The sequence below is a fragment of the Mercenaria mercenaria genome, chromosome 16, assembly GCF_021730395.1.
Source record: "Mercenaria mercenaria strain notata chromosome 16, MADL_Memer_1, whole genome shotgun sequence".
Classification (NCBI taxonomy): Eukaryota; Metazoa; Mollusca; class Bivalvia; order Venerida; family Veneridae; genus Mercenaria; species Mercenaria mercenaria.
The window spans coordinates 406,446-416,848 of NC_069376.1; the positions used below are offsets into that span (position 1 = coordinate 406,446).

Below are 10,403 nucleotides of genomic sequence, written 5' to 3' on the forward strand. Positions count from 1 at the left end.
TACGTATACAGTTCAGAGAAGCGACAACAGTAAATAAAATATAATACATTTGTAAGTGTTGTTTTTGGGAATAAATGTTAAAAATGAGAAAATACACTTTCACTTTCTTAACATTCTATTATCAGTTTCACCACTTCCGTGATTTCAAGAATAACTTAATTAAAGTCCAACCTAGACCTAGTGACCTACTTTTTTATACCCATAAAAACTTCATGAAAAGCATTCTTATAAGACTGGTAATATACAGCTATACCACAAGTTTTCAGTTGGACAATTTGGACCCTTCCGGAATAAATGTGTTTTCATAACTTCATCTGCAAACTTATTCAGACAATCTCTCTTCAGCAAAGTTTTAAGAATATAATAAAATATTAAGACATTTAACTCATCGTCTTGGCTTAATATATGTCACTGTCAATTTGAAATTAAATTCTTGTATATCTGATATTTTTCATGCATTAGGTATGATTACCATCACTGAATAAAAAAAATACCGTTATTTTGAGGCGTGTCTTTAACGCTGCTGAATTTCATTTAGGATGTGAAAATACTAATCTCATTTTTATAATTTCAATGCGGCTGGAAGGCAGCACCATGTTACATGAAATTTCTTCAACAAGGAACATGTAGATCTTAAAAATCCATTTTATATTTGTATACTTTGCTGAATAGTTTCACTTGCAGTCGATTTCCTCGAGGTTAGACAGTGACATCTGTTTCATTTTTTCAAGATGGCGCTGTATCATGATCACCAGCTTCCCGGAAATGCACCGACTACTAGAGGGCGCTCAAAGCTGGAAATGCGCCGACTACCAGAGGGCGCTCAACTGTCTGATGTTTCTAAGAATGACCTTATAGATACACCGAAAACACACTGTAACCTTGACGTACTGGCTGGAATCTGATGAAGAAATGAAACATCCGTCAACTCTTCGTCTTGCTGAAAAACAAAAGATTCTTATTTATTTAGTCAAATTGAATAGTGTCCAATATTCCTACTTTCTCGTTACATTTATGAGAAGGAAAGGGACATAATTATACATTTTTATAGTTAAACCCGCTAAGGGTAACAACCCCGTTATTTTGAAGTTCACAATTTATAACCAAACACTGGCACAAAAGCAATAATGTTATAAATCTTTGTAACATGCCTGTATAACAAGGTTAAAGGTAAAGCTAAGATATTTAGTCAAGAACATACAAGATAACTTCTCTGGGGATTTAAAAGTGCTATGAATGTTCAACTGACGAAACATCGCCATTTTATATACGGATAATGCACTCGTTGCCTTATACTACAATCAGTAATTCTATTATTAGACCATAAAATGATTTCAAGCCTTCTTCCACGTTAAAAAGCACAAAACTAAATAGAAGAGAAAAAAACAGTACTTTATAAGGGAGATAATTCTTGAGACATTGTTTGTACTTTTAAAGACACCTGGTGTAAGGGAGGCAAATCTTTTAACTTAATATCCTTACTCAATAAACAGAATTTTTAATTCAGATCTACTGTCCCTAATAAATCAATTCGAAAACAAAAACAGTTGTGGCTATATCGTTCACAGTGTTTCAACTGAGAAAATTTTGAAAATTTCAAATGTTTTGTATATAGCCAACGCTTAGATATATCATTAATATTACGAAAGGCTTTGATTAATGAAAATGATTGTAAAAAAGTCTATACTTTACACTGATCTGTCTTTGAACGCCGTATCTATACCACTTCTTGCTGGTAGCGGAGAAAATTCGAATGCCCTAGACGTCGGCTCATCTTCTCCGATCTGTGGTCCCATTCGTCGAGCTTTTGTCAAAAGAGATCACAATTTAGCATCTTGAATGAATGAAAAATATCTTATGGTTTTTAATAAATCAAGTTGAAAATGCTAATGTAATTAGGCGAAGCACTCGTTGTCTCTTAATCAACTAAAACGCGACTATATGTTCATTCGGCGTAGTCTCACCTTTATACGCCAATGACCTTATCGTGTGAAAAAGTTGTCAGAAATTGTCTAGAAAAGGTCAAGTGCAATATATCAAAGCAGTTCCAAAAATATCTTTTAAACAAAATATCTATGATAGAGATAAAAACGATAGAGGTGGTGCGTCTGTTACATCTGTGGTACCTTGTTTATTTCAGAATTTAAAACTAGCATTGTAAAACTTTTTCTTAAAGTTTGGAACAATTTTGAAATTGAGGCTTTTTCATTTCTAGGATAGATTATATTACTTATATACTTACCTTAAGATTGAATGGCACTTGTATTTTACCCATAAATTCTTTTTGAAAATTCTGGTTATAAATCCATTGTTTCTTTCAGCACGTGTAACTCTATCTTGTTAATATCACAGTAACTAAGGGCACGTACAAAATAGAACGATTTTCCCGAGCATTCTACGTCACTGCAGTCACCACCAAATATATCATCTTTACCTAAAATGAAACAAGACTTTGTAACAGAGTTACCACCGTCTACAGTCTAGGAACATTTTCACAAAACATACTGCATGTAACAGAGTTACCACCGTCTAATGTCTAGGAACATTTTCACAAAACATACTGCATGTAACAGAGTTACCACCGTCTACAGTCTACGAACATTTTCACAAAACATACTGCATGTAACAAAGTTACCACCGTCTACTGTCTAGAAACATTTTCACAAAACATACTGCATGTAACAGAGTTACCACCGTCTGTTGTCTAGGAACATTTTCACAAAACATACTGCATGTAACAGAGTTACCACCGTCTGTTGTCTAGGAACACAAAACATACTGCATGTAACAAAGTTACCACCGTCTTCAGTCTAGGAACATTTTCACAAAACATACTGCATGTAACAGAGTTACCACCGTCTGCTGCCTAGGAACATTTTCACAAAACATACTGCATGTAACAGAGTTACCACCGTCTGCTGCCTAGGAACATTTTCACAAAACATACTGCATGTCAACACTGCATCTTCTAAATAACGAGACAACATACTAACAGAACGTATGTAAGTTACAACTATATAGCATATCAGAAGACATTATTAAGTTTGAAAATGTCTGAAGATCTACACTGATCTGAATTCTTTCAAATGCTGATATCTGTATTTATAGATTTGAACATGTTGAAAAACAACAAGATATCTGTGTTGCACCCGGCAAAGAAAAGTGGTCTTGACTTTTCCCTGTGGTCAATATTAAAGAATAAAAATACAAGTTATTCATAGTAAACAACAAACAGAAGTTAATTTAAAAACAAAATCCTAAGTCTACGCTAAAATCCTTACCAATGGTGATAGGTCAAAATACACACCAAAAGTTGACGTAGCATGCATCTCGATTTTTCCCTACAGCCAGTCATTATATGTTACAATATCAGCCATTTTTAGTTCTGCAAAGGAATTCAATATTTTGAACGGTTACCCAAGGATCATTCCTGTGAAGTTAGGTGTAATTCTGCCCAGTGGTTTTCAAGAAGAAGATTTATTTTAGAAATGTTGACGGACGGACGACACACGTCATACGACGGACGGTCACAAAACCTCACCATGAGCCTTTGGCTCAGGTGAGCTAAAATAGCTTATAACTAAATTGCAACATCCGGGTGCGCATCCTCACTGTAATTACCTATCATGACAGTCACACACGGAGAATTACGTAATCGACGGAAATTCCCGAATGTCATCACCGGTACACTACCTATAGTTAAACTATTGAATAATGGAAAGTCTGTAAAAACTTACCTGCATGTCAATTCCATTGGTATTTGGTGACACGTTTCCGAATCCTATTGACGTCAGTGACGTAAACGTAAAATATAACGCTGTGATGTAATACGTCTTTATGCTGGGTCCACTATCTGTAACGTTGGCAACGTAAGCTTCGTTGATTCTCGTGGCTGCAGTATCTAACCATCCTAGAACACCAGAAAAACGATAAAATCTTTCCATACAAAAACATAAATATATACAAATCAGGCGTCACGATTACGTTTAAAACATTAAGTGCCTTCAACAGTGTACTTTCTGTAGCAACATTCATACTGAAAAACATTATTAGTTACACTGCTTGTTGGTGACAGGATACGGGATATACGCTGTCGAGGAAATCCATATCGGGCGAGAGCGAAGCTCGAGCCTGATATGGATTTTCGAGTTGCATATAAAAGGAGCTAACATATGAAAAGCATATTGAAGGAGAAGCATATGAATAGCATATGAAAGGAGGTAACATATGAACTTGATATTGGTATCATAAATTCGGCTTCCATCCCGTTTCCTGTTAAATCATTTATCTTGCACGTAGATTAAATGATCCTACAACAAAATGCTGAGTAACAAATATGTCAATTCCTTTATTTCACGATGATTTAACTATTTAACTTCCAAAACAAGATTTCAACGTCCGTTATCCCATACAGAGTTATTCCGCTTTTACGGCTAATTTTGTCAAACTTCATGAGCCTCAACTTAGATATAGAATGAAATCGGCAAGAAAACACTAAATTTACTCTCGGAAACGATACTATCGTTGGAGCTAACAAATAATCTGACTTGATTCAATTACGCCAGCAGTGTGGCAGCCATTTTGTTTTGATCAAAATTCATATCTGAAATATACTAGCAGGATATGGAATATATCCTGTCTCCACGTGACGTCTATTGACCAATAGAAATGCAAGAAACTTGTAGGAGGCGAGATAATTGCCAATATTCAGATATTTTTTCACAAAGAATAAAAATGTTAAAGATATATTAAAGCATTATCTGACATTCATAAAGCGGGATATCCAAATTATAATTCATTTCATATCAATAATGGATTTTAAAAAAGCAATACGTGAAGTCCTCTGAAACTGAGCAACGGACTTCTTCTTTAATAAGTTGCCGCATGACCTATAATTATGCCGTTGTGGCGTTATCAACAAAAAGCGAAAACAAAAAGGAAAAATGGTATCCATGAATAAAAGCATTTCTCAAATAATATCTGATGAGAATAATATCATTAGGTCTTCAAAATCATGTGTTCGTCAGCTACTAGGCGGGCTACCCACTAGATGTTATTTTTAAATTAAAAAAAAAATCACGTAGTGCGCGTCAGACCTTACACAATACGCATTTTACCTCCCAGAGTGCGCACTAAATCTCGCATAGTTCCATTAAATCTCGCATAGTTCGCACTAAATCTCGCATAGTTCGCCCTAAATATCGCAGAGTGCGCACTAAATCTCGCTTAGTTCGCACTAGATCCCGCATAGTTCGCACTAGATCTCGCATAGTTCGCGCTTAATCTCGCAGAGTGCGCACTAAATCTCGCATAGTTCCACTAAATCTCGCATAGTTCGCACTAAATCTCGCATAGTTCGCCCGAAATCTCGCATAGTGCGCACTAAATCTCGCATAGTGCGCACTAATTCTCGCATAGTTCGCACTAGATCTTGCATAGTTCGCGCTTAATCTCGCAGAGTGCGCACTGAACCTCGCAGAGTGCGCGCAAGACCATATACAGTGCGCAAATAGCCTCGCACAGTTTGCACCAAATCTCATTAGTGCGACCTAAACCACGTTCTCACAGCTCACAGAAAATCTAAGCCGTCATGTACATCAGAAAATTATGTATTCTCAGCTGTGATTTCTGCTTTCTCCTTTTTCGGAAATACTTGGACCCTGTCTTATACAGAACCGAGGAAAAAATGTTTCTACAGTACTGAAGGCTTTGTTAATTAACCTACTGCTGTTTACACTGACTATTTTTAAAAATCATAAAAGATTTTAACGCTTTGTTTCAATTATCTCTCAGATATATTATCAAAAATCATGGAATGACTTTTTATTATGATAATATTTATAAATAAAGTCTTTACTTTTCACTGTTCTGTCTTTGAACGTTGTATTTGTCTCACCTTGGCTTGCTACAGAGCAATTTAGAATGTCATAGATGTCGGCTCACCTTCACCTTACTGCGGTCCCGTGCTAGCAGGTAGATCGCCCACTTGTCGAGATGGTGTCAAACGAAGAAACACTTCAGCATCTTGAAGAAATCACAAAAAAAAATGTGTTTAAGAAGATGGACTGTAAATGCTAACAAAATCGAGGTGCGGGAGGCGGTGGGGGGTTGGGGGCGGTTGGCGGGGGGTAGTGTCTGGAGTTACTTGAAATTCAATTTTGTAAAACTGAATAAACCCTTTGAATTAATGTTCTGTCCTTATAATTGCATTTGCGACCTCTTGTCGTATAAAGATATTTAGTGTCAATCAATTACATTAATTATAGATAGACAATCTGACCCCTCCGAGGTGAAGATTGATTATGACATCTTATTACAGGCTATGGTAAATTCAGCATTGCAGAGGTTTTGTAACAGAAATATGTAGAATTTAACTTCTTGACATTTGAGCTGCACCATGAGAAAACCAACATTGTGGCTTTGCGACTGTCAGTGATCCAGACCAGCCTGCGCATCCATGCAGTCTGGTCTGGATCCATGTTGTTCGCTAACAGATTCTTTAATGACAGAAGTCAGATGCGCATGCTAGTCTGGATCCATGCTGGTCGCAAACGCACTTTGTTGGTTTTGTCATTGCGCGGCTCATTTTATACAACGTGCAGGAGAAATACACTTAAGATGAGAATTTTAAAAGGAAGCAAACGTGTTCTACCCCATCAAGATTATATATAGCGTATACTAATTTGATGAATCACTCATGTGATTAAATTTAACATGACGACAAAATTCTGCTTGCATTACTTGAAGTCTTAACATATATTGATATGTGTATATGTATGTGTACGTATAAGTATACTAGTTTTGACCAATATATAGATGAAACGCGTGATTTTAAATATGTATCATAAAACTTTTTGTACATGAAATTTATTTATAATATTATTTGAACCTGTGAATTCTATATATATTACTACAAAATCACAATTCCTTGATACCTCTTGCATTAACTTTTGACAAGGCGATTAAATATAAATGTTACCATTATCCCTATATCTATTTTATCTACTTTTTCCAGGCAGTGTTGAATAATATCAAATATATGTTATTGTTGTGTATTGCTACCTGATATTTGTACTTCTCCGCTTTTTCATGTTTATACTAAAGTCTTGTATTATATGTTTCATACTTTTCTGAAACTTACATAATGTTTGTTTCATGTACACAATTGTAAAATATGTTAAAAGTTTCTCAATTTTGAATGCCACGCATTTTATATGTCATTTTTGCTCACTTTATTTGTTTGTTAAAAATCTCAGCAAATGGGGAAATAAAGAGTATATATATATATGGTTTACTGCAAAATCTCAGATAATCAGAATCATGGGTACATAGTTATTTTGTTTGGTGTTTGTTGTTGTTTTTATCAGTTCTGGCAGGGAAAATCACACTATAACAACTAAAACATTCTAGGATAAACTGACTTAAAATACATCGCCAATAATTATAAAAAATTAACTTTAATAAGAATAAGTTGATAGCCGCTAGATTCCAGATGTAGACAGTGTCTTATATGATATCTATGATGTAGAAGAGATATAAGGAATTTATTTTTAAAAACAAATAAGATGTAACTTAGCAAAAAAAAAAAAATAGAAGACACGGTTAGGATAAATTGGATGGTTAAATTTTATACTTACCCGCTTAAGACTGAATGTCACTTGTATTTTATCCTTGAATTCTTTTGAAAATTCTGGATATGTATTCAAAGTTTCTTTAAATAAGTGTAACTCTATCACAGTAACAATGTGTACATCCAAAGTTGCATGATTTTCTCGAGCATTCTTGGTCATTGAGATCACGACCCATTATATCATCTTTACCTACTATAATAGAGGACTCAATATTGTTTGACAATATTTCGTTCACCTGTGTGAAATTATTTTAGGTTTTTTACTGTTCTTATTTCAATAGTAAAAGTTTTATTTACCCACGTATATTGAATATTGTATGCTGTGACAAATTTACTACACTTGATTTCGCGCCGAGTGTGATCCAACCTTGTAATCTCGAGCCGAATACAATCTAATACAAAATCTCAGATCGAGCTACCAATGACCTATTTATTTTATGCATCCAACTTTTTTTTTTATTGTTTTGTTACCAAACGAAATCTTCAATGTTTATTGACGCTGAAATAGAACTGAGTGAAGTTTTTGTATGTGCTGGTTTTAACTGACGGGTCATGCATATTAATTGAAAGTACTGCGGCAACATACAATACAAAAGGTACAATACGGATTTTCTTCTGGCTATTCATATTAACTTGTGAAATACAAGCGATATTTTTTGACAATTTTTATAGGTAAATAGATAGAAAGTTATTTAGTTTCATACGTTTTGTTATATATACTGTAATGAAAGAGTGTCGTCTCACGTATATTGCTTTATTGACAGTGAAAATTGTTTATTCATTGTATTTGCTTTGTCTATATAAATGATGAAAATGGTTTTAAATGATGCAGTTTCCGTAGTTGTTATTGGACGAGTTGATTGATAGCTTTCGAGCACTTTGAGAACATAATATTGTTGAAACAACGAGTTCTAAAACTAAATGTATTTTTAATCAAAAGCATTTCGAGAACTCTTTTATCACATAAAAGTTTGAAAATACGCTCTACTTTGACTCCAGTATCATAGTCCTGGTACTATAAGCAATGAAGACATAAGGTATAATTTGACTCCCCAATCCTGAGCTTATAAATAGTGCAAGTACTGACTAATCTGACGAAAAAAACATTATGATTATAATAAATTGAATTCTTTCGGTTTGTTGATAGTGTACAAATTGATTTTATCCCATCATAGCTATGCAAAATAAGTTTCATAATAAGTATGGCACCGGAAACGCCAATATTTTTCCATACACTAACGCCTGAATTTCGTATCGGGTGCGTGACGTACTTATGTGTGTATTGTTGCACATTTTTTCTATTTAGTTCAGTATTATCAATCCTATTCAGGCTATTGAACATATGATATTTACATAATATTTATAGATGCGTATGTTATAAAAATGTTATCATCTTTGCATGGGGAAATATGCACTCGTTCTTCAGCGGAAGAATATTGCGCTCCTAGAGTACTGAAGAACTCGTGTATTTTTCCCGATACAAAGCTAACAATCTGTTATTATTATTATTATCATCATTATTATTATACCAGATTTATATAGCGCCCTTTTCATGATAAACACGTTCAAAGGCGCTTTACAGCAACTGCAGCCATAGAGGGCGCGAAATCATCCTCTACTAGTACAGACACAGAGCGATCTGACCAGAGGGACAGCGTGAGATAAAGCCCCCAGAACAGACAGAGAGAACTTTCCAGATACAGACGTGTTACTAAAGTTCATGAAGTGTATGTCTATACCTGAATTTTTTATTTCATTTTTTATGTCATTAGCATTTTTATTGAATGACCTAGTATATGTTCTTAGTGTAACACATATTTTGATAAACAATTAATCATAATTGTGTAAGAAATTTTTTGAAAGGCAGAAATATATGAAATAATTAAAACTATATCACTGAGATTTGACTTGTGTTATTACTAAACACTTTCCATGGATTTGGTTACTCCTTATTGTATCCACACATATCCACCAAGTGTAATATTCGTCTGAACAAGGGCAATATTCATATTACAAGGGCAATATTCATATAAAAAGGGATATTATGAACTAGGACAATATTCGCAAGTACAAGGGCAATAGTCATATGTACAAGGGTAATATTCATACGTGCAAGGGCAATATATATGAACAGGGGTAATATTCATGTTTCACGAAATATTTATTCTAATTAAGTTGACCTGAACTTTCTTTAGTGTAAGCTGTTAGTAAGGTAATAGATCATTCACTGACCTTCTAATAAATTGGTTTTGCAGTAGGGAGTACAGCGTCGATGTAAAAGCAACAGATTTATTCATTTGAAAATAAATAAGTTCTTACGACTTAAGAACATAACAGAAATTGAAGAGGATAAAATCTAATGATGAAAAAAGTGCATGAGGTGGGATTCGAATCCAATGCACTAACCACTGAGCTAAAAAGTCAACTCCCTGACGCAGTTGTCAGGTATGAGCTATGTGTAAGCGGTCATTTCACTTCATCTCTTCAAAGAATCATCATTTATTAATGACATTTCGGCAAGGAAAGTGCCTTTTTAGGCACTAGATAAAGTCCAGTTTATAAGAATCTTGCATGCCTGCCTGTGTAAGTCGGGGTTTTCCCTACCCGAGAGACAGTGTGGAATGGAAAACCAAGCGTTAGCGAGGTTTTTTATCGAAGCTGTCCCGAGTGTTGGGAAAACAGCTGTCTTACAAAAGCAGACATGTTAGATCATATTTCTTGCCTATCACGTTCAAAACAGATCGTGGAAACAAAAAGTGTTGGGTATTTCCTG

General features: G+C 34.7%; 1 long non-coding RNA gene across 2 annotated transcripts; it reads right to left on the reverse strand.

Moving 5' to 3' along the window:
* Positions 1-753: 753 nt before the first annotated feature.
* Positions 754-7,793, reverse strand: LOC123541250 (uncharacterized). 2 transcript variants are annotated; one of them, XR_008367964.1, is made up of 6 exons: positions 7,638-7,793; positions 5,858-6,024; positions 3,738-3,910; positions 2,243-2,434; positions 1,693-1,804; positions 754-940 (listed from the first exon to the last, which is right to left on the reverse strand). It is a non-coding gene; the product is annotated as an uncharacterized LOC123541250 (long non-coding RNA). The 2 variants fall into 2 exon arrangements; XR_008367965.1 differs by having other exon boundaries at positions 1,688-1,804.
* Positions 7,794-10,403: the final 2,610 nt, after the last annotated feature.